Source organism: Columba livia, chromosome 3 (assembly GCF_036013475.1).
Source record: "Columba livia isolate bColLiv1 breed racing homer chromosome 3, bColLiv1.pat.W.v2, whole genome shotgun sequence".
Taxonomy (NCBI): Eukaryota; Metazoa; Chordata; class Aves; order Columbiformes; family Columbidae; genus Columba; species Columba livia.
Genome location: NC_088604.1, coordinates 87,323,186 through 87,348,748, shown reverse-complemented (window position 1 = coordinate 87,348,748; position 25,563 = coordinate 87,323,186). Strand labels below are relative to the sequence as shown.

Genomic DNA, 25,563 nt, shown 5'->3' with positions numbered 1-25,563 from the left:
CACTCAGGGTTTGTCCATCTACTTCACATAAACTGTTTTCTCTTTGGGGTGGAGGCTGACATTAGTGAAGATTTGCTTCACATTTCCAGAATGGGAACCTGAATTTGATAGGTGGGCCACTGTAACATTAATAGCACAAGATGATAGGTCAGGACTTTGCAAGCCTTCATTTCTGGAGAAATATCTGAGGAAAAAAAAAATACATAATGTACCTCTAATGGAATATATACATATGTATTTACACATATATAATTCTCACATTCATAAAGACCCCAATAAAAAAGGATGGGAACTGATTTATTTAAGCCTTAAGAAGTCTCTCTTTGAAAATGTACAACCACAGGTCACTGGTACTGACAACATGCACGGGACAGGGGAAACTACTAGCAATTGGTGAGATGTGCCACATAGCCAGGCCTGACACCTTCCATTAAGCCAGGTGAGGCTTCCTCCAGGTGCCACTGGCTGTCAGTACTCAGTAGCCAACAGCTCCCATCTGCTGGAGAGGTTTTTGTCTGTACATCAGCCACCAGGCCTCTGTGGTGCCAAGCATGGGAGCCACGACAAGATGGAAGCACTCAAAATATCTCAGGACTTGTGAAGCATTAGAAGAACATTTTTTGAGGGTTGTGCTGTGGTTTGTCCTTTGGTTTAGGACACCATCAGAACCAGCCAAGAATACTTTTGCGTGCCAAAGTTCTCATTTGCATGGCTGACATGCTAACATCCTCATTCTTACCTTGCATGTCTGTCAACTGTAAGCAAAGTACGTATTAATTGTGTCTGACTGAATTTCAGCTGTTCTTTTTAAAGGTCATTGATTAAAGTTTAGACAATAGGTCAAGAAGAGGCTGAATCCCTGTGGAGAACATGCAAGGCATTCTCCGGTGTCGCTGATCTAATAAGAAAGAATTCAATACACTCCTGTTTAGAAGGCCCAAATACTTTGAAGGTTTCTGTTTGAATGGAAATTGGAATTCACCCTGGCTGCACTCTCACCCTCTGTGTGCTCACCTCTCTGGTCTGCCCCAGCCAAGGACTTTTACTGTGGGGCACATCTGCAAGAATAGCAAGGGATGCTGTTAGCTTTTTGTGGGAAATCCTGTTTCCAGTAAGTACCACTTTCCAAGTGTGAGGCTCATCCTCCAATGTCAGCAACAAGAGGTGATGCACGAGACTCAACATCCAAGACCATAAATGAGGTGACAAACATGTCTCAGGAAAATTATGTGAACTCTTATTTTGAAGCATTGGGGATTCGCAAGAAATAAAGTGCTGAGAGTTCATCAGGAGGCAAGACATAAATGTATCACTTGAGATGACAAATAATCAATCATAAACTCTTGGGCCGCTTAAAAACATGACCAAGGCTGAACTGTCCCAGATACATGATTGGAAGTGTTACTCACTTGGTTGCAGGCGTGACTCCTCAGATCCACACGGCAACCAGAAACTCAGCCAAGATCTCACCAAGTTGGCCTTAGCTGCCAACTCCGAGGCCCCTTCGTTTAGTCGAGTCTTCTGTGCAACACCTGCTTCCTGCCCTGTCCCTTGCCAAAGTCCCACTCATCCACAGCTCAACCCCAGCAGCAGATGGAAAATATCCACAGCAAGAAGCAATGGGAAATACCAGCTCCGTTTGGCTCCTTACCCCTCAGTACACTCTGAAATCGGTGAGCTGTGCTGGCTCCCTGTCCCAGAGAGTGCCGACCTCTCTCCCTTTCTCTTTTTTTAATTGCCTCACATAAGGAGTGGAAAATTCTGTGAGGGAGTTAAGGTCCTGGGAACGCTGGTGGGCACCGAGCTGTGAATAACCTCTCACTTACCTGAGCTGTAAGACATGCATTACTGAGGGAAGCAGGGCAGACTTGTGTCACAATGGGACCGGCGCATAGATGCCCCATCATAATCACTCCATGCCTCAGATACCATAAAAAACAATACCCTGTGCTTTGTATTTATTATATACCTTGATACCTTGTCACCCTCTTGGTGACAACCAATGGTAAGACAAGGGGTAATGGGTTCAAACTGGAACACAAGAGGTTTCACTTCAATGTGAGAAGAAACTTCTCAGTGAGGGTGACAGAACACTGGAACAGGCTGCCCAGGGGGTTGTGGAGTCTCCTTCTCTGGAGACATTCAAAACCCGCCTGGACACATTCCTGTGTAACCTCATCTGGGTGTTCCTTCTCCGGCAGGGGGATTGAACTAGATAATCTTTCCAGGTCCCTTCCAATCCCAAACATTCTGTGATTCTGTGATTCTGTGGTAAGAAACCCAGGCAGCAACCAGGGCCAGAGTCTGCACCACGTTACAACTTTGTAGCAGCTCCAGACACGAGGCACAACCAGGAGGCATTCACTCCCTGGCAGAGTATCTCATGGAGCACCGTGCTAAAATTTCCTAAGTGCTGTGTGTCTCCAGCACATGAACACGAACAAACACCATGTGCTGAACGCACCCAAGCAGGGAGGCTGTGCATTATTGCAACGGCCATAATCACAGCTTCATATCTCCAGCGCGATAACAGACGGACAGTTTCTGTTACGCAAACTGCGCCAGGTAGAGCCAAGCAGCCCACAGCACGGCATCGCTGGCATTCTAGGAACGGCTCCACTCCTCTGCTGCCAAGACACGCCGCCCACAGCATGTCCCAGCACGGTGGCACGCAGACGGGGAGCTACAACCACAGGGAAACGTCTTCCTGCAGCAACATGGGCTGCCTCTCAGAGCTGACTAGAAGCGTGTTTTGGGGGGATACCATGAAGCCCTGCTGGAGAAGCCCAGTGGCCAAGTGGCTGTGGAGCAGCTCAGGAGAGATCCAGCACCACCCAGGGTGGTTGTTGCTTATATAAAACAGCTAGTAAAGCTGATTATCACCCAGGAAACTCCTGCATTAGGTGTCAATGGCCATGTGGAGGAATCCTAAAAACAGTATACATGCCAGCTTTGCTGCTCAAAGAGAGGAATGTGAAGTAGGAACTCGGCAGCTGGGCTTTGTTGGTCCTTTAGCAGACATCTAGCAACAAACACAGAGCAAAGTTGTATTCAAAAGGCATTTAAGCACATGTGGATTAAAGTTAAGCATGTGTTTGTGTGCTGTCCTAGATCATATCCATTGCAATCTCAGGGCCAGTGTTTGGGGACGCTTTGTTGGCAGAAGCTGTTTTCTGATAGAAAATGCCACCTACTGAGAACAGGCTTTCACTGGAGTCTCCATACCTAATGGAAAGACATACCAAACCACTATGCAGAGACAGGGAATTACTCCCATAGGTTCGAGGCTCCGAGCATTTTTGTTCACGTGCATGAGGAAAAAAATAAAAAGAAAAAAAAAGCTTGTAGCAGCTGTGTTGTGCTCCCAGGTTTTTGTGAAAGAGCCTAGAAGGCACATAAAAGAGGAGACAGACTCACACCTCTGCCCGATGAGGACACATCCTTCCATTCCCCAGGGTGAGAATAGACCGCAGTGTATTTATTTGCAACCAAAAGCATGAAAGGCAGGTAGGCCTCAGTGAAAACTCATCTGAGGAAATTGTTAACATGCATTACAAGAACCAGGGGCATCAAATGAAAGCGACAAGCAAAACAAGCGGTAGGAGGTGTCCGTTTACACAACAGGTAGTTACACTGTGGATGTCTTTGCCGCAGGATGCTCTGTGTACTAGAAGTTTACAGGGTTTCAAAAAACAGCAAGATGAACATATGGTAAAAAAAACCAACAAACACACAAAAACACCACCTCAACAACCACACTAGGTATGCCTCAAAAAGTCCCCAATGTACAAACTGAGGGAAGCTGGGGAACGTTTGGGAGACATGTGACTATACATTTGCCTTCAAATTATGCTCTTTGTTGTGCATTCACTATCAGCCACTGTTGGAGACAGGCTGCTGGGCTCCAAGAACCCTTGGTGTGACACAGCACAGCTGTTCCTCCCCTGTGCACAGGCACTTTTTTGCTTGGTGGGGGCAGAAAGGAGCAGCAGACTCCCAGTGGTCAGTGCCAGAGGGAACACCCAGGCCTTCATCCCATAGCTGATTGTGCTTGATCAGGGATAGATATTTTGCTCAAAATGAGATTGGGCAGAGGCTTGAATCCGGGCATGTCTTGAGGCACAAACACTAGCATGCACCCCTCATATTCCAGCTCTGAAAAACGTAAGTTTCAGTCTGAAAATCGCATTTCACACACCAAAAAAATGGAAATTTGACACAGCACACACCCTGCCAGAATTGCTGAAATATTGTGGCTTTGTCCCAACACAGACTGAGAGCTAATTAGGAAGCTTTAAGTCATTCCCAAACAGAACTGCTTTCCTCTGGTTATCTACCATGGCAGTCTCACTCCAGAAATACACAAATATGTCAAAAAGACAAGGACGTCTATCAGCAATTCATAAATCTGAAATAGAATGGCATGGTCTGTTTTACAGAGAAGTAAGAGCATGGCCATGGTTAGAAGTTGAAGCTCTGAAAAGTGCTCGAGCTCTCTTTTTCCAATGCCATGATGGGAAATGCCAAAGGCCAAGAGAATGGGCAACACTAAGGGGAAGCCAGTGAAGGGCCTGGGCTCCCCTCCCCATGTTGGCAGCAGAAGGACATGTCATTGATTAAAAAGCACCCCAGAGAGTAAAGCATGATTCTAACACAGTAATGAATCCCAAGCATTGAAAAGCACAAATCAGGATCAAAAAACTTCATGAGCTTTGTTTAAAAATAAAAAAAGTAAAATCTAGCATAGCTGAGGTGAAGCTTCCATGTCTGCCACTGGGTCTTTAAGACTTCGGGGTTCACAGCCCCACACCTTTCATGGTGACTCTTTGGGCTGGAATTTTATTTAGAAAAAAATAAAAGTGTGAAAAATAAACCGATTTAGGGTTTTTTAGATTTAGTTTTTGCCGCAGCCATTTTGAAATCCTTGCTGTTAAGTGCAAAGCAGCTTCTGCCTAAGTAAGAATTTGGCCTAAATATTTACCCTGAAAAAGATTTCCAAAAATAGCAAGGTCAAAGAAGAATAGGGCCAAGGATCCATCCATGACTATCAACACTAGAGTAAATTTTTTTAAAAATAGAAGAAAAACTTGATACATGCCTCTTTTAAAAAAAAATATCAGCAGTAATATGAAAACAGTGGGGCCAAATTTTCTGGATTAATTGGTGAGAAAATCCACCCAAGTCAGGAGGCTTACCAGCAGAATAGCTTGCAGAGTGTTAGGAAAACTAAGAAACAGAGATGTGAGCTGGTTTTGCAACACAGAAAAAAAAAAAAAAAAAACAAACTTACAAGGAGCTGCTGCTCTGTGTGGAAAGTTCCTGACATTGGAAGTAATTACTGAATGATTAAGTTACTAACTTATTAGGGGTTATTTACATTGTTTAGAAGCATGTGACTAATTACACAATGAAGATACCGAAACATAATCACCTAATAACAGCATATGGTTGTGGCGTAGATGAACTGGGTGAGCGGGGAGATCCTGCCCAAGTGCTGCCAGCAAGCCCCAGCCCGCCCCGCTCATGGGGCACTTGGAGCTCCTTCCCCATCTCCCACCAGCAGCAAGCCCAGAGGAGGCAAAAAATAGTTCCAGGGACACTTGCTTTAGAGGGGCCACAGTCTGGAGGGAAAGTGAGGAGGGCTGCATGTACGTCTTCAGGGGGAAACACGGGCGAGAGGCGTCCCAAAAAATATTTTAGTGATGCTTCTCATGAGGGGAGCTGGCTTCTCCTTATACAGCTTTTATATTCAGGTTACACATCTTCACTTACTATGTAAGATGAAATTACATTAACAAGTTGACTTCTTAAAATATCATGTCTCACATTTCAGATAGACTTCCCCTAACCACTTTGCCATTTAAAACCAAAAAGGCTGACATGGACCTGACTTAACCAAAACTGACGTCTCAGGCTAAAGGGTGGTCTCAAGGATGGTAAGAAGAAACAGTGCTGCTGAAGGCCTAGCTCCACGCTGACACCAAGTTATGGCACAGAAGCACTGCAAATGTTGTAGGATGCTCCCTTCATAGAAAACCGACATGCAGGAGGAACACCCATCAGGAGCTCACAGTGTTGTGAGCAATTCTAGCCCTGCTGAGCTGAACCTCCTGTGCATGGCAGGGTGCCTGGGGCACCCAGCCCTGGGGTCCGGCCAGAGGTCCCACATGGACTGGATTTTCAGATGCCCTTACAGGGACAGGGGCACCTCAGCACAGCCAGGCAAGGGGAATGTGAGGCTGCGTGTTTACCCACCAGTGGCCAAGAAAGCCAGAGACCCCAGGGAGCTGTTTGTTAACCTCCACAGCAGCGACGTCTTGGATAAGGCTCCTCCAGAAGAAAGTGCTTTGTGGGCAGTGGCAAATCAGCCGGACTTATAATACCACTTATGAATATATGCCCTCTCCTAGATGCCATCCCATCTGATGCCATTGTGTCATCTGTGCATATCAGAAAGCTGCCTGGCATCCCCTACAGTGGCCTGCAGATCAGTAGTGCCTGGCTGTGGCACCCTCACCCCCCATGCCTCCAGCACTGGGGTCCAAAGCTCTGACCCCTCACAGACCAATACGCTCCCAGTCAAAAGCATAGCAGTGGCAGAGACGACAGCCATGGCTATCTGAAGGCACTTGCAAGGAGCTTGGTTTGCTGCCAGACTAATATCTGTTCTCAGTGGTGCTTTCTCCGTTCCTCTTCCTCACCCAAATATTTTTGCTGTGGTTTGGAGGCACTGCGATGCAGAGGGCAAGAGTGCCTTGCACCTAGAATGGAAACTGGAACTCTAACAGCACCTCTTAATTTTGGGTACGGCATACCCAGAAGGACCCAGGACATTCTGGGGGGAAGTCATCCACTGCATTACTGGAAGTGCCGGGCAGTCACACATGGAGCACTCTCATCATGATACAGGGAGAGGCAGAAGAACAAGAGCCCTTGTCTTGTCTGGGAATTTTTTGTTCCATGACAGTGCTCAGAAAGGGGATGAATGTTTCATTGGTGGGGCAGACAGGCAAGAAGGACATAGGTGAACTCCAACACCAGTTTCTGCAGGCAAGCTGGTGGCAGCACCGCTGTGATGTACAGCTGCCTGAGCCTGCAGGCTCCTCATGCCACTCTTATTCCAACCACCCCAATGCTAACCATGAGTTCCAGCTTCTTATCTGCTGCCAGCTTCATCCTAGGCTCAGGCCTCCAAAGCCGCCAGGGATTTGTGCCCTGAAGCCTAGGGAGCAGCCACAGCCCCTGCTCTCTGACCTGGCTCTTTTGGCACAAATGCAGACTGAAGCTCCAGCAGGAACTACACCATCTCTGAAGGAACCACGGGGAAATCCTATCCCAACTCTGAAACCACGAGGAAGAGGCAAAGGACCTAGGTCCCTGAGTTACCCTCTTGTCTTCTCTCCCCTCCTGCCCTAAACAGGATGGTCAAGAGGGAACATGCTGATTTATTAAAGCAGCTCTCACGCTGAAAAGAGGCCCTTGGTGCAGGAGTGCTGAGCTCAGCTGAAATTGGGCATCTCCCACAAGCAGTGGGACAGGGAAATTTGTGTCAGCTGAGGAGTGACCCTGCTGCAAGGCATCCAGCTGTTTCCCTTCCCGCCTGGGTCTGAGACAGCGCCAGCCTGCCCGCTTCCCTCCCCCAAAACCAACGGTCACATTTGTCACATTGGCCTACATAGTTAGGTGTCACGTAGCCAGCAGCCCATACGGGAAGATCTTACATAACTCAGATAAATGGGACAAGGTCAACGCCAAGCCCAAGCTCCCCTTGCAGAAGACCCCACACCCATCGGTCCTCCCAGCCGTCCCACAGCACAGGGGGGCTGCCAGGGATGGGGAGAAGCAGGGGCTGCCCGGGACCCCCGGCTGCTCTGTCCGCAGGCAGATCAAAGGGCACTGCTGATGCATACTAGAAGAAATTCCTGGTAGGATTTGAAGGGCTGGAATTAGCCAGCATCGGTCAGTAACCAGCGATGCCAGATCAGGTGAGACAGTTTAGTGAAACCGTAGGTGTGGCCTTTTGTCTGTGCCCAGCACCCAGTGCAGTGGAAAAGTTTTACCTGGGTTACTTCACATGCCCTGCCCCTGCTGATTCAGGCTCCCCTCTCTATTTTTAAACAAGGCCTTCAGTGTCACCCAGTTGGGAAAATTACTCTGCACCTCCAGAGATAGATACTATACCTTATACCTGCTTTGCCCTGTCCCAGGGGAGTGAGTCCCTTACAGGTGATACCATTTAGCAGTGATTAGCACTGCTGCTTCATGCAAAGGCATTTCTGCAGTGTCTGCTCTGAGATCGTGCAAAACCTGCATTTGTGGGAAACACTGTGAAAGAAGGAAAAAGAGGGTTGAGTTGTAGAACACTGTGGCACGCAGAGGTGAGGGAGTGGGGCTGTGTTCTGCATTTTCATGGAAAAGAGGAGGGAGGATAAAAACCACAGGCTGGAGAGAGGGGTTGGGGAGGCTGGATGCTGCAGGCAGCACTGGGAGGGGTCAACAGCCAGACAGTGCTGGGCCACAATTTGGGAGCAGTGGCCTCAGGGACAGATACCAGCTGGGGAGGACAGATGTGGAAAGGAGCCTGCCCCATGCAACAGCGAGAGAAGAGGCAGGGGGCAGAGGTGCCCAAATTAGGATAGGTTTTGCGATAGCATGGGTTTTCCTTAAAGCCTCTGCTTTCACTGACGGAAGAAATTTTTCAGGGCTTGTCCGAAAAAGAAAGGCAGTTTCTAGTCTTGGTGGTTTCAGAGAAAAGCTTAGAGTTGCGTCCCAAGAGGAATTTTAAGGGTAAGCAGTTGGAAGTGGGGGAGGAGGGGAACGGCTGTTAAACAGGGATGCTTTTTACTGTTATTTTTTCTTACTCTATCAATTTGTTGTGCACTTCAGTTTGGTCGTGTGGGATTTTAAGGGCCAGTACACAGGGTGGCTGCTCTCTGTTTTAACCCTGCCTTGCTGGAAAATGCAGTGGGGCTGCAGCACTGCTCTGGCTACCCAGCCCGTGCTGCTCCAGAAAGGACTGGCCCCACAGCAAGCCCATTGCCTCCATCTCCCTTTCCTCTCCTACATCCCCATGCCCTCATCAATTCAGGGAGCGCTGCCTCCTTTCACAAAGCCCCGTTCATGCCCCCACGCACTAGCCTGTCACACTCTGCAGAGAGCCCAGGAAGCATTGAAGCAAGGCTGTAGTGCAGTGCTGGCTTCGTGACCCAGTGCCACCAACCCTGACCCGTCTAAGGACACGGGGCCAGCTACAGGTGTCCATCACCTGGAGTAAGCAGCCAGCGAGCAGTGTTTGCATCACGTGCTGGAGAAGGAAAACCACAGAGTCAGCCAGAGGCCAAAAACAACAGCCGGGAGAGGAGGAATTCATTAAGAGAAAAGGCAAGGGAAGCAAAGCTTGTTTATGTAAGGGCAGAGCCAGCGGCAAGCCATCCTGCAACCCGCAGCCACAGAGGGTCGGGGCTGGAGCCATGCCCACCCAGCCACCCCCATGCTGGCTGTCTCCTCAGCTGAGCTGTCCCAGCAAGAGGTATTTGGGGACCCTCGTGCACCCTCCCAGTGGGGCTGCGGGGCTCTGGCATAGGAGTTTCACCAAGCTTGATGCTTTCAACCCCCAGCAGCATCATTTGTTGCTGCTTTTGGGGCACTTGGGTAGCAGTGGCCCCTGGGGTCAAGCGAGTGTTTTCTTGGAGCCCAAGACCCTGCGGGGGGGCACACCCCTGGTCCTCGTGGCTCCCCGGCTTAGCATCCCCTCTGGCATGCAGGCCAGCGAGTTCCCAGCAAAAGAGTTGGAACCGACTTCAAAAGGATTTACAGCGAGCAACCTTTCTATCTCTTGATCCTCTCAGCTGTACACTGGATTAGGGGCTGGCTGAAGCCCGGAGCCCCCAGTCTGGGGTTCGTTCCCCTCCTTGGTCTCTGGGGATGCACCAGGGACCTGTTTGTTCCCAAGTCCCAAACTCACTGTTTCCCATGCTGACCTGGCAGTCAGCAAGGGGAACGTTCTGACTGGCATCAGTGGCGTTTCCTGGACACTGGTTAGTGGGGGCACAGGAGCCCTCCCAAGGACATGGCATGGGTTTGCCCACTGCAACACCATCCGGCAAAGCTCAGTAAGGCCACGGCATCTCCTCCACCTCAGGACTCTACTGTAGGGCTGAGGAGGGAATGCTGAATTATCCCAAACCCTGTCTTCCCTAATTGCATTTGCCAAGGCAGCCAGCCCCACAAATCTTGCATCACTCTGAGGCTGATCCACTCTGATTTTTTAACTGGGCTGCCTCTCCCTGGGAAATGTATTGGGTCCTTCCATAGTATGTCCCTGCCATGGGGCTGACACAACCACTCAGGTCCCAGGGAGAAGGGAATGGTGCTGGAGTAACACCATGGGGACTCAGAGGAGGGATATTTTCCCACCGTGGAGGAAAGAGTGGGTGAGGGGAGAAGAAACACTGCAGGGACTGCAAATCTTAACAAAAGGACTAAGCTTTCAAAACGGAATAGGAAAAGGAAAGCTGAGGGGTGGAGCTGTTTTGTATTTTTCCAATACGCAAAAGTGCTAGTCCACATTTTTGAATCATGAAAGCAGGGAAAGTTTTTGAAATAGAGGAAAATTCTTCTGGATCAGCCTAGGGTAGCAGAAGAGTAGTTTGAGCTCAGCATTACTAACTTCCATTTGCTCTGCAGGACAGGTCAGTGTGATATAAAATCTGTATTTTAAAAGGATGTCCAAACTTTTTCCAATAGGTGGGGATGAGAACAGAGGTGGAGTCACTTCACTAAGGAGACAAGGATGGGAAACTGCTCAAGCAAAGTTCATACTGGAAAAGTGGAGAAGTTTGGCAATCACCAGAAAAAAAACGTAGCCAGCATAGTGGAGAGGGTTACTGCAGGGCAGGACACCGGGGCTCCTCCAAAGTGGAGAAGAAGAGCTGATGGGCAGCACTGAGGCAGAAGAGCAAGGGTCTGGGCACCAGGCTCTGGAAGCAGCATTGCTGTGCTCAAAGCCCATTTTTGGCAATGATGCCCTGCATGGCTTTGTGTAAATCTATTTTGTGCCCCAGCTTACTGGTTTAAAACACAGGAGGGAAAAAAGTAGAGTGACCTCAAAGAGGTGGTGGAGGTGTCAGCCACCACCATAATGTGTTTTGAGAGCCACTGAGAAAGGGAGAGGACTCCAATCTGCCAGGGCAAACAATGGATACACCAGGATCTACAAGGATGAGCTTGTTGACTGAGCCTTCAGCCCCCATCACACTCTCCCCACAGCTGGGGCAGCCAGTGCTGGGATGTGCTGGGCAATCACTGGACAGAGCTGCTGCTGCTGTCACTGCCACTTCAGTTTGTTTGTTTTCCTTAATCCCAAGGGGCAGCATCTCTGATATGGCAGCAACATGATTAAGATGATCCAGTGTTGCTGTCACAAGCATGTAATTACGGGTTTCCTGTGTCACTCCTGCTGGGAGGTCAGTGACTTGCCCTCCCTCACTCCAGCAGCAGGAGGGGACAGCCGCCAGCTCCCAGTCTGCCTCTTAACCCCCTGCCCAGCTCTGGCCTCCATCTCCAGCTTCCACAGTGCTGACGAGGGGTGGGCAGGCTGTGGTAAACAGCCAGGCTGGTGAGGGACAGCAGGCTGAGAGCGGTCAGGGAGACCCAGAGCAAAGAGAAGGGGGATGGGGAACAATGGAGAGATGGGGGTTTGGAAGGGAGATCACAGAAGATTCCCCCCTTACCGTCACTCAATACCCTTGTGTTTGACCACGAGGCTCTGAAGCAAAGTGGCTCATGTGGAGGTATCATGACAGCTGTCAAGAAAGGGCCTAGCTTTCAAGAGGGGGTGTCTGGTGGGTTTCAGAAGGCTATCCTTCAGACCCCCAGGAGATCCGGCTGTTCAGAGGTGACCCTGGTCCCAGAGAGAGGGAAAGCTCTCCTCAGGAGCACAGGGGACTGCCAGGGGCCAGTATAAGGGCTACACTGCCCATGGATGCAGAAAAGTGGAAATTATGGCTTGTTCCCTTTCCCACAACCCTTTTAAGACATAACATAATACATCTGGGTCCATCCTGAGAGATATGGGCAAGCTTTCCCATCCCCTACATCCACATATCCCTGCCTACAATTACATGAAGAATGGGAACCTTGCCACAGCCTGCCCCAGGCTGTGCCAAAAGGGACTACAAAACCGTTTAGGACTCCCCCAAGGAATCATCTTGCTCCTCAACACCCGTATTTCCCTTGCAGCTAGCAGGCTGGTCAGGGATTCACAGAGGGACTGCTCTCACCAGATCAGTTTCTGAAGCTGTTGCACATGGGATTATCTGCAAATCACAGCAGAGAAGGACCCGCTGCTGGCCTGTCAGAACAAGACAAGGTTTTGTGCTGTATTTGCTCCTGGAGAAGGCAGAGTTTCCTCAAGCTCTGTTTGTTTAGTGACCCCCACATAAGGGAATCCATCACATAGGCTCCTTTATTAACACTGGCAATCATCTGCAACCAGCTGTTGCCCAGCTGTCAGAGCTGGTATTGCATGGGAATCCCTGCACAGAAAGCCATATCTCCTCATACTTACAGACCTAGGCTCCAAAATAGACTTAAAGAAGAGGGAGGACACGGCATCAGCTTGTTTAGTGGAGTTACTAAGATGCACTACATCTTAGCTCCTACTCACACAGCAAAATGCAGCCCAGCTGTACCCCAGGGTGGCCTTGTCCCTATAGAGCCCCATGTCAGTGCTTATCCTTGGCAGGAGCAAAGCACTTCTGCCTATGAGGATCTGTCACATGGTCACTGGTCCTTAGCCCCAGCAAATCTTGACCCTCTCCAAAGCACCACATGCTGCTGTGTTTAGATGGGGGGAAAAGCCCAGATTTCGGATGTTCAGGCCAAAACGGACTGACATCTCATACCTAAAGCAAGCTGTGAAACTGAGTCTCAGTTCTTCCCTTACTGATCCCAAATATTTGCATCTAGCAAGATGTAGCTTCCAGAAGGGCATCCAGTTTCAAGCCAAAGATATCAAGAAATAGAGAAGATACCATCACCTACAACACAGTGCCCCAGTGAAGAGTTGCCTTCACCATTTAAAAACTTCTTCCTTTTTCCTAGTTCGGATCTGCCTGGCAGAAGCTAAGAAGCAGGCAAACTGTGCATGAGTTGTGTTCTACAACTAACAGTTACCAAGAGCTACAGTCTTGAAGAACTGCTATATAAACCTACATGCAAGCAGACAGCAAGGACTTTTATAGCCTTCCTCTAGTCTACATTGCATCAGAAAATGAGTCCTGTCTATAACGCGTGTTGTAAGCAGGTACACTACCTAGAACCCCACAGACAGACAGGGAGGGTTTCCTAATCCATGCCAGCAGCCATCCCAGCCACGCCGTTGCGCAGTCAAGGTTTTCTCTGAAACAGGAAACAAGGGAGCACAGAGGTCCTTCAAGTGAAGGCTCCCAGGAGCAGCCTCACTACACAAGAAGCTCCAGCTAATACAGGGGCTTAGGGGTCACTGTGTGGTTTAGCTGTAAAGAGCCTTCTTGAAGGGGCAGCGCAAAGCTAGCAGTGGGAGTGCAGAGGCAAGCTGGGGGAGGCACGAGGCAGCTGTGCGGATCCTGCCAACCACCCTTCCCACTTCCTCCACAGGGAGCAGAGGGGAATGCTGCAGCACGCTGGCCTGTGGCGAGGATTACTGCCGAAATCCTCAGTGCACGCCCCATGTCGCTGCTCTGTGCACCGATACAGCCCTCTGCACAGACGAGGCCTCCACACAATAAGCATCCATCTTGCTCCTGACCACTTGCACAGCCAGTCCCTGAACCTCTCACCGTTTCTTTCCTGCACCCCCAATTCACATGACACAACATCTCTGTGTTTCTGAGTGCGCTCAGGGTGATTCATAGGCGCACGCACCATGACCTATTTTAGCACGAGGCCAGGGAGGAGCTCTGCCTGCCACGACAAAGGTACTGCTGCTCTCTAAAATATTTTCCAGGAAGAAACCCTTCACCTTGCCAAGGGCAGTGTCATGCCGGCTGTGCCGCTGCAGGGTTAGCGGTGACTGACGTGTGCAGCGTCCCCTCCCAGGATGAGGGAGCTGGTCACTTCCCTCAAGCTGCTGTTTGGGGAACATGTCCCATAACAGATGAGACCATAGCAAATGACACCCAGGGTACAAAGCCCAGAAGCATTGCGTCTGGAGGGGAATGGGACACTGGTCTGTATTGAACGAGTGGAGGGGACAGCAAATTCGCACACAATGCAGGTAACTTTGAAAGCAGAGCAAAAGACATCCTTTAAACATCAGGCAGGGAAGAGGCAAGCAGCTGTTTGTCACCTGCAGAACTATTGGACTGGGTGGGACCACCAAGGCCACCTGTCCCAGTCCCTACAACTAAAGGGTGATCCAGAGAGATCACAAGAACATTCACCCTCACCCCCTCCATCACCCATATCACAAAATACGTCATTGTTCTCCTCTGCAGTTCACAGGAACATCTCCTGGTGCCCTGGGAAAGCGGACCATGCCACACGCTACAGAAGGCTGAAAAATTGTTCCTGCCAATCTGATTTGGATGAAAATACTTTCCTGACACCAAACCTGGTATTTCTGTAAAGCTAAAACATGTGCATTAGACACGTCAGGTAGGCCTTGGAGGAGTTTCTGTGTGCCACTAAAATCACCAGGACACCCTACCACATCTTGTCTCCAGCTGTTGACAGTGTTCAGTGTATCAGAGCAAAAAATAAACCTTTTTTATATCTTTTCAGCATTCTTTTGAAACTTATCAAAAGGGAAAAAAAATTGCCTGTGGATTTATATGGGCAACCTGAGATAGGGATTCATATAGCAGAATTGTGTGTATTAACCAGGATTAATTAGTGCACTGCACCAAATCGAACTGAGATAATTTTTCATGTCCCCTTTGGCAATACCACCAACTGGAACATCCAAAACTCCGTATTGTGAGCTTTGTTCCTCCACTCCAGAACCCCATTATCCTGTCATCTGATTCCCTCCATAAATTCAGCAATCCTCCCAATTAATTATTCAGCTGTCCTAGGTCTTATCCATCAGCTTCTACCCCCACGTAACACCAAGATCATGAGGAACGGGAAGAGGGACAAAAAGTGAGACAGTTTGTTTCCTCCAGAGCTAAAGACCACCCTATAGCACATCCCAGAAGAGGGCCAGAGCTTCCCAAGTGTTTGTGTTCTTCTAGCTAAGATACAGAATGCCATGGGGAAGGGCAAGAGATTCAAACACTTGATATGAATTTTGTATTAAGACTGTTTGTTGAACTTATACCATTTAAGCTCACAGTCACTGAGATTTCTACAGAACATCATTTTTCACTTCTTTCTTATTTTTCTGTTTATGTAACCCACACATGTAACTGGTGTGGGAAGTACTAACAGAACATAACTCAGAAATACATACAAGCGTATCCCTCTATATTTATGCAAGTAAATTCCCAAGAATTTGCTGCTGAGGATGCCTGCATTACACTGAATGTAACAGGTACTTGTAAAAAACATCCTCGGGGCCTCTCAGCTCATGTAAATGACACTTCTTTGGACACCCTGGGGCCTTCTACCATGGTGAGAAACAGACACATTTACTGAGGCATTGGCCTGTGACAGAGGACCCAACACGGCAAGTCCTACTACTTTCTGCTAAGAAAAGCACGGCATTTCTGTGGTGTTCTTTCTTCACAAAGGGGTGTACAGCCCAACAAAAACACCATCCCCCCCATTAAAAAGCAACCTATTTCCTAGGAAGCAGTGTAAGCCACAGAGGACTGGTGTTCATCACCTCTCTCAACAAGCTGATGGAGGGTGGTATGTTTTGGAGTGTGAGGTGAGAACATGATCATATTGCTCAGCTGACCCTGCAGGAGGGAGTCAAGCCCAGCCTCGCCTGTGATGGCTCTGCTGATCTTTATCTGCTAGAAATGCAATTAATCTGTTCAGAGCTGGATCTGGTGGGGAACCTGCAATACATGAAAGCTCAGCAAGGGGAAAAGCAAGGCGGATGAATGATTGGTTGGCCCTGCCAGAGAAGAGCCACCCCACAGCTCAAACAGAAGGGGACTGAGATTGTGAGCTCTGCAGGAGAGCAGGGGAGAACTGCAAGCCAGCCGAGGAAAAGCAAAGCTCCTTCGTGCTCCTTTGGGACACTTCTTGGAGTTCATTACCAGCAGGCCATGGCCATCTGCTTAAAGAGACAGACCCCAAATGACAACAAAAGGCAAAGGTTCTGAGAGTTCTGAAACAAAGATCACCACAAAAGAAATAAGGCAGGACAAATATTGCCACAAAGACATAGGAATGACACTGAAGGAGCTGACCCTGCCACCAGGCTGTGCAGAACAGTACCAAGTCATTAGGCCATTTCTACATGTGAGTATCATTCCTTCTAGATTGTCAAGGTCAGAGCTCCAGAGAAAAGCAGAAGAACTTCTGAAAACTAATACACAAGTGTGGTGGAACAAACATGAAGCAAACATTTGATTGCAACACATAACACTTCTACCAGGAATTCCAGAGAACTCCAGTATCCCTCATGAGATGAACCAGATAAACTTTGCATCCTTGCAGCAAAGGCATTCCCATTTTACTGGCCAGGAAACTGAAGAACCAGTAGATTCCAATCAATGTTTCTCAGTGTGGAAGCCTAAAATCAGGTGTCTAAAAAGCTTGCAGGCATGTTAGAAAGGGTCTCCAACTTTTCAAGATGCTTTATGTCCCCTCTTGCTAAACAAATAATGACCCACTTCACTGTTCATGATCACAAACCTCTCCATAAAGGTGGCAGATTATTATTATTACTGGTAAGAGGGCCCAATTCAATCACTCCATTCTTCTAATTAATTCCAAGGCTCCCAATGCCATTTCCAGCTGATAAGACAAAGGAGAAGGCTGTCATATAATTTGCTTGACATATCCCCAAGTTTTCAGTTACCTCTTGCACAAATTTTTTTTCCAACCTGAAAGCAGCAGAGTCATGCATGACTATGTGGGGCCATTTGATCCTATCACTTTCAGACAAACGCCCCCCTGGAAATCAAGCATTGGCAAGTCCAAGCAAGAAAAATCCGTGTCCCAAGACTGTGGATGACTGTAGTGGAGATCTGTATTAACACGTCCTTCCCAGGCCAAAAGAGAAATCATATCTTTTTATTGTAAGCTAACTTTATCCAAACTTCTGGTTTGGATCACTGAATCAGATGTTTGAAAAAATCCTCCCACTGCTCCTCTCATGGCAGGATAGCAAGGAGCTTATATGACAGGGTAAATACTATTTTGTTAGATAAAAGTACACGGATTTTTAAACATCAAAAAAGTCACCCTTCGTCACTTACAATGCAAGTAGGAACTCCCGTTCAGGAAAATACTAATCTTAACACTTTCCCAGTCTGTGTTAAATTAGTAGCATTCGTTTGCAGCACTTCAGGCCATTTACAAGGGGCATTTCCTGCAATCAAAAACATATGTCCCATAAATGGCCCAGTTCTGCCTAAGTTTGCTTTCCTAGAGCAGCTGGCCATTCCTGAAAATACAAAGGAGAATATTTAAGCAAGTTTAGTGTTTGCTGATACCCAGAGCTGGCTGGGAAATAGAAATCCCTTCCAGCGAGAAAGAAAACAATAGTTACTGAGTTTGTTTTTAAGGAAAATACTAGACTGAAAAATAAAAAATGCTGGTTTTATTAGCGTTCTGCAAAAATCATGATTCACAAGAAGCAAAACGAAAACTTCCGGCTTCCTGGCTGCCCATCTGGTAGGGACTTATTTCATTTCTGGTGCAGGTGAGCTGTCAAAAACTTAGCGGGGCAACTTCCAACCTCCCACCTTCTTGCGCCTCTGACCGTTCAGCTGCGTATCTGATTTCTGGACATGAGGGGAAGGCTGGGTGGCTGATTGCTGCACAGAAAGGCAACTTCTGCTAGCTCGCCTACAGTGCTCTCGGCAATTTTATTTTCTCCTCACAGAAAAAAAGCCAAGGATACTTCAGTTTGATTTTCCCAATGGAAATCTGCAATTTTCTTACAGAAACTGCTGAGTTAGTGAAAAGAGCATTTTCCATCGGAGAATTATTCTGATGGAAAATTTCCCAACTAGCTTTATTAATACCCTTGACATTGTTTTGTCATTCCTCCTATTTGTGTATCAGTGTCTGGCCACTGAACCGAATTTCCAGCCAGGACTTTCATAGTTATTATTCCCAGAAGGCCATCATGTAATTCTTGGAGTACACTAGACCTGAGATTTATTACAGTAACTGCTCTGGTGCCACACGTTAGGCAACCTGGACATGTATTTCAGTACTCTCTTTCCAGCCAAGAAGGCTCGGAGAGGCTGTGTGCTAAGCCTATCTCCTCATCCTTTCATCAGATGCCTCAGTCAGGCCTGGCTTGCTCTCAGTTCCATGTTGCATCAGGGTACCCATTACTTGCCAGGTGCTTGCGCTACCAGCCACTACAGATTCCCACCACGCTACCAGAGTAGGAAATACCCCAGAAAACCTCCCCTCTCCCTAACCAGGCTGTTACTGCTAACACTGAAGCCAGCGTTTGACATTTGCAACCAGGGTAAATTGTTTCCTCTTGAGATAAGCTGTGGTTAAACCGCTGACCTCCCAAGACGACGCGTGGAGCTTTTCTCTGGGCGTGAGCACAGTGCTGCAGACCGATGCCAGAGAGCCCCGAGTGCAGGTCTTTGCAGTATCTTACCCTGACGGCTGGCTTTCACCATCAGTGTTTCATGAGGAAGTGCTGCAAGCTGATTTTACAAGCAGAGTTTCTCTTTCTGATAATCCAAAGTTCTTTGCTTCATCTGGATCCTTGGTACATCACGTGGATCAACATTACTTCTGTCCTTTGTGCACTCGTCTATTTAAGGAGTGTAATAGTGTCAATATATTGGGCAAGACCCCTTGGTAATAACTGCCTAGCCCCAGAAAGGAAGATAATTGTGACATATCTTGTAGTTGAGGTGCCTTGAGAATAGCCTCAAGCGTTACTAGTGATTTATGAAAATCACGTGCAAATCCCAGAGCACAAGGCTGAGCCTCTGCAAAATTCACTTTTCCCTCATTTGCTGACCAGCTATTCTTGACAACCTCATTGGTACCCCTGCAGACATCTCTAGTTGTCACTTCCATTAACCCATACATTGTCTGCATAGCTCTGCATGTTAAAAATGCTTAGCAAATAACTGGTCCATGGCCCTCCACCAGCACATGGGTGTGGAAGCTATCCTAGTGATAGCCTGTTATACTGGAGTTAAACCTTGAGTGCATTATTCACGGGGTATTTTTTTGCCATTGGCCAGAATCCCTACTTGGCTGATAGGTTTTGCTTAGTCAAACCTAGGCAAAGGATACCCATCTTTGTTCATGGTGATTGGGGAACCACCACAAAATGGAAAGCCCCCTCTTTCCTCCTTGCTGCCACCACCTCCTCCCTTGGTAAACGCTGAGATGCATCCCAGGTCCTGCGCATGTTGTAGTTCTGCCCGTACACATGTTGTCATGCAGATGGGTCCTCAGGAGCACAGTGGGATAAAAAACATGTTTCTCTTTCAAGCAAAGCTTTTTCTCATTAATGTTTTCAGTTCTGATATTCTCCTGAAAGACTTCGACCCCGAAGGGGTGACTGTTCCCCAAACAGGGAACAATAAAAGTTTTGTTTCAGGCTGTTTGATGCTGTTGCAATGTCCTGTCTTCTGGAGTAGCTGTATCCTTTGACACAGCAGTTCCTAGTGCACGTTTTAAGGACAAATCGGCCTCAGTTAATAACCGTTTTTCTATTGCTTCATTTTACATACCGCACTCTAACCGCTCCCTTGACACAGCATTTAAACTCTCTCCAAACTGGCAATTCACTAGTAATTTCCTTAACCCCCCAACCCATATTTAGAAATTGTTTCTTTTTCCTTGTTTTTTAATTGCATTTTTCAGGAGCACAAATGCATTGCTATCACAAGTGCTTTTATGGAGAGAGGATTTGGGAAAACTTCCACCACCTTGGCAAGCATTTCACCCACTGGTTTGACAGAAGCTACTAGTCTGTGGTTTCCTCTTTAGCTTTTTAGCAGTCACTGTATTCCTGGATTATAATCCCACTCTGGTCACCATTTTTGTTTTTCTTTCCTTCTTAGACATAACACAACAACCCACACAGTCACAGATGAGTGCTCACTGAGTATACACAGCAGCTTCTCCCACTACAACTTGGCCATGAGCATGAAGCAAACGTTGCTTTCTCCTTCAGCACTTCAGCCTGTCTTCTTAACCACTTATTTGCTCCCTGGAGGCTGTTTAGTTTAGACACATAAAGAGCTGATTTGATTATAGATCCTCCCAAGAATATCTGCAAACTGATCTCAGGCACCTGGTGATCTGCCTGTCAGGCGCTGCTCTCATGCCGGTGAATCCTCGCTGGGTGGAGTTCAGAAACCCAGGTTGTTGTATGTACATGGTCAGTGGTGTCGGGGCCTCGCTGCAGCACACAAATAGCTCACACTGCTGCCAGCACGTGCCTCTGCTTGCAGCTTCAGGCTTTCAGCCTCCTTTTTTCTCCCTTCTCCATAAGGAATGGTGTGATGCCTTTGCTTTCCTGCTTGGGGCTGTGTGCAGTTCAGGCTTGCTCACACCTCTCCTGCCCTTCTCCAGAAGCATCTACCCTAGTCCTGACCCACCTCAGCTCGGGGTCAGCCCCCACCTTCCTCCAGCACAGCATCAGTGCAGTGACCACCTGGTGAAACTGGATGCTGTCTCACAGCTCCAACCATTGCATTTATTTCCTTGTTCTTCCCTCGCTACTACTCCCCTAAACAACCTTAGTGCCAAAACCACTGGAGCACCGCTGTAGCCCGCATTGCTGCCACGCTCTCCAAGTGCATCTCACACCAGGCTGGACCATCTCCCCAGACAAGAACTGTGCTCACTGCCACTATCCCTGTCAGGGCACTGGCCACAGAGCCCAATGGCTCCATCCGAGGCAGCTCAGCTGCAGGCGTGCAGTGTGACCCTTTCCCAGAGAAGGACAGGTATCCCTCTCCCCTCATCTCCACCGTGCTGACAGGGAAAGTGGATTGTGGAGACCAGCACCACACAGCCCTCGGGGGGACTCGCCCTCTCTATGTGGACATAGCAGCCAGCTGCCAAGGTGTGTATTAGTGAGTGCCCTATAATCCCTGTGCCATGAGGGATCTCTCCTGGCAGTGCAGGAGAGGGGCAGGGGTGCCCTGTGGTGCTTGCTTACTCTGCGGGCACTGTTGCTGCTCATGGTCACTGCACATTGTTTCGCAAGAAAATGTCCTATGTGCATCACCTCTGAAAGGCACGATGGGGAGGGGAAAAAGGGGTCCCATGTATGTGAGGGGAAGGAGTGAGACGGAAGGACAGTCCACTCATCCACAGGTACAATCCAGGCGCTCAAGTGCGGAAAGGCATCTTTCACATCTCCCTTCCGGCACCACAGCGTATTCTGGCAGAGCTGTGGAAATTCACCTGTGACATTACATCATTGGGGCCTGGCATAAAAACATGAAAAGGAAGAGGCTTCACCAGGCACCCAGACGCTGGCTGTGGGCACAACAGCATGATTGGGAAGGTACTGAGATGGCTGTGAGTCACAGGTACAGCGTCACGTCAGATAGGGGATACCAGCTTGTATCACCATCCCCTCCCAGTCAGGTTTCAGAAGGACGTGCTGCCTGGCTCCTGCTAGTGGCATTTTCCATGTGAACTTGGCAGCGCTGGTGATGCCCAGGATTAGCTTCCCCTGTGGGGGATAGGGAAAGCCAGGTGATACTTGGGATCGTGCCAACCTGATCCTCACACAAAAAAATGACCTGGCTTTTTCCAGGCTCTGCCGCTTTTCTCTCACATGCATGGGAACTGTGTCACCCAGACAAGCTGGACTGGGAGGGCAGGGGAGAGATGGAAAAGCCCACAACTGCTTTTGGCAGATACTCTATCTAGGCTGGCCTGATACTACAGGAGTGAGGGGCATTGCAGGAGCCCCATGATGCAGAGCAAAAAGCAGGCACCATAACTGGTTGTGGTCTGGGGCTCATCCTTCCTCCCTGATGTGCTCCCACTCCCCCTGCCTTGCTCGGGTACCATGCAGACACCAAACCTCCCAACAGCTGCAAACCCTCACTGCTTTTACAGAAAACAACAGGCCAGCAACCCCTCTCTGTTTTCTTTTAGCTTAAATATGACAAATGTCAAAGAAAAGATGAGGAATTACTTTGGCCTGAAGTTCAGGACAGACAACAGCAAATGTGGGCAGTTTTAAGGTGATTATCTTACATTATACCCTATTGAAGAGTGTCAGTGTCCTGCCCCAGGAAAGGAGTGTTGCCACCTTTCCAAAAGCACCAGGCTAAGCATCAGACCTGCGGAGTCGCAAGGCAGGCTGTCTAACACGGCTTGGAGCTCCAAGTCAAAGACGAAGGTATTCAGGAATATCTAGGGGAGAGGGGCTGCACATGAGGACTGGGCTACCATAGGCCTGGAGGGGTTGTGGGGCAGAGCTAGGGCCCACAGCTGGACTAGTTGGGGCTGTGGGACAGGAGAGAGGAGACAGGCTTTGGGCTGGAGGAGCTGCAGGTAGGAATGAAAGACATGAGCTGAGCTGCCCAGATGACAATTCTATAGTCATCATCTGCAATACACCTGGCTCTTGCCTCTGCCCTTGGTCTATTCACCCCTGATGAGCCACAGTTGTTTATTTGTTTGCAGCAATTTCAAACCCAAAAGTAAAACTGGAGTTGCCTGGAGCAGTGCTACTGTCCACACACCGGCTGACCTCATGTATGTATATGCCAGGGAGGTATGCAAACCATACAGTAACAACCCAGGATGTGCAGCTTTAAACTCCAGCTATAGGTGTTGCGTCAGGTTATATAAAGTTCAGTTGCATCACACAGTGTTGCACAAGGTAGCCTGTGCCTGACAGCAGTGTGCCAAACCCCACTTCATTCATCGATCGGGTCTCATCAGTCGCAGCAAAATGGTCAGGAGAGAGGTATCTGCTCCTCAGGGTACCCCAGTGTGGGAACGGCCTTTCCAAGCTTGCCACACCCTCCCAAAACGTGCCAGCGAAGCTACCACCCACGCCTCTGTTGTGGTTGGCACAACAACAGCACAAGAGCCCAGTGAGTGAACAAGGTGCAAGCCACCCAGGTGGCCTTCCCTTGCTCAGAGCCAAGACTGCATCTCCATGGAGAGACCGTCTGCTGACAGTGCTTCATGGGAGACTCTGCCAGACAAAATGTGGCACTTAAGAGCCCGGCACCCACCTCACCAACAGTGTCCTCCTGCGGCACCTCGTGCAGGTGGTTTTGGCCACCCCAGCACAGCACTGACCCCGGCTGGTGTGGCTCCCCCGCTGTTCATATGCCCCCAGGATCTGCAGAAAGCATCTGCAGATCAGCCAGGCCTGGGACACTGCACCAGGGGATGGAGTGGCCTGGCCGAAGCTGGTGGAAATCAGAGACCCCCAGGAGCACACCTGAAGCCCAAAGGGGGGTTGCAACACCCCTCTCTGGACGTGCTGGCCACCCGTGGTGGCAGGCTCAATGGCATTCAGTGGACTCATCTCCATTGTGTGAAATGCTGCCTCCTTGCCAAACTCCTCTTGCTCCTCTTCTCTGCTAAAAGCGCAATCCCACGATGACCCACTCCAGGGCGTGGCATTACAAGCAGTGGCCCATCCACCAGGCTGAACTGGGTGAAAGCCCTATGGCATGGGAGGGTCTCCTCTGGGAGGGGTGGGAGGGGGACCTACCTGTGCAGAGAGGTGCTCTGTCCCCCTCCAGTGGCAGAGGCCTTCAGGAACCAGCTACCAGGCTTTGCTTGCCCAGCTTACCCAGCCACAGTCACCTCATGCTTTCCACAGCAGAGTGTGGGCATTCAGCACCATGAGGTAGTGCCATGTGTGCTAGCCATGGTGGACTCCAAAGCTACCAAGGCATCTTGCTGAGAAAAATCATCAAAGAAGACATCCTGACAAAAGTTCTAGTAGCCTGTGGGAGATTCTAGCCAGCGCAGCCCGACCTTGTGCAGGCCTCACCCTCAGCACAGCCATAGAGAGCTTCGTGGCTCTTATATTCAGTTAAGGAAAACACAGGTTTTGCCTTCTGTTTCTTCCCTTCCCAAGATACCCTTGCTAGAAATGGAGGAAGAGAATGCCCAGTACCTATGTATACAGACTTAAAAATTTGGTCTTGCATTTGCCATGCCTACAATTTCCTCACAGAGCTGTAATTAAGCAGGGACCTGGACTGTTTGACTGCAAGCCTGTCAGCCTCCACAGTCCATGTCCCTCCACGAGGGAACAACCCAGGTCTTGTGGAAGACCCCAAGAGAGCCAGGACAACAGGGATCCACCTAAGTTATGGCATGGAGATACTCAGGCCATTTTCCTAGAGCAGTTGCTGGTATGTGGATGACAGCACAGGTAGGCATGAAGCCAAGTCCCCTGCAGACCCAATCACCTTCAGGCAGCAGGAACATCCTCCAAGCTGGGCATGAACTTGGTGTGGGAAGGATGGAGGTGAGAGGTCTGGGAAGATAAGGGAGCCCAACAAGCTGGCACATCTAGTGTTTTCCCTATGTGCAATGGCAAGAAAAAAAACACATCCACACCCTCATGACTGATTTTACTACCAAGATATCATACACTAGCTGCAGCGGGAGCACACGTCAAGGAAGACAGTCGCAACCAAGCCACAGCTCAACTCACCAACAGCTAATTGCTCCCTCCAGGAAGGCACCCAGCAGCCACAAGCTGGCTTCATCAGGCTTGCTCAGGAGTTTAATACCAGTTGGTTATTGGTGAACATCAGGCTTACTCTGGGTTTAATGCCAGTTGGTTATTGGTGAACAGTCTAGGACATGAGGGCAAGCTGGGCTGGAGGAGGGCATGGGGAATTTGTTGGACCTACTGTGACCTCTACTGGCTTGGTCTGAAATTGGTGTGTTGGTTGACCTGATCTCGCCAAAGCATGGTGGGAGCTGGTCCCCCTACTGTGGGGCTCCCAGGAGCTCCCACGCTGTAGCCCCCGGGGATTGCTGCCTCCAGCGCAGGCTTCATCCTCACTCCTGGTGCAAGCATAATGCAACTCCATCAGCTCCTCTGGGAAGAAAAATCAGCCTCTAGTCCTCACAACAACACCCTTCTGCAGTCCCTGGTCATGGCAAATTTAAGATGTAATCTCCTCAGAAATCTGCATGGGGCCAGGGAGTGCCACACTGAGACAGGAGGTTTCCACAGAATGGTGGTGTTCTGCTCCAAGTGGGTCTGGTGATTCAAGGGTTCCCACCCCACACAGGCCTCCTCTATCCTGCTGCCAGTGTGGCCAGTCTTAGGAAGGGACTCTCTCAGGGGGGATGCAAATGATGCCCTGAAGAACTGTGACCATGGGCACCTTTCATGAGCATGGGATTATAAATGCCAGGATCTGGGCTGAAGTCACTTAAGTATTTGCTCTCCCAATTGCTCATCTCCAGTGGTACATAAGGGGCTGAGTTAGGACACCCAAGACCTTCAGC

At 49.1% G+C, this 25,563-nt stretch overlaps 1 protein-coding gene across 3 annotated transcripts in view; it reads right to left on the bottom strand.

Moving 5' to 3' along the window:
- The window catches only part of RSPH9 (radial spoke head component 9), a 161,796-nt gene that overhangs the window by 45,521 nt on the left and 90,712 nt on the right, over nucleotides 1–25,563 (bottom strand). The window contains exon 1 of one of the 3 annotated variants that reach the window (XM_065058069.1): nucleotides 1,410–1,707. The exons of the other annotated variants lie outside the window; for them this stretch is intronic. The gene's annotated coding sequence lies outside the window, so the exon portion shown is untranslated. Of the gene's footprint in view, nucleotides 1–1,409; nucleotides 1,708–25,563 lie in introns of those variants that run through there. 3 annotated transcript variants of the gene reach the window in all.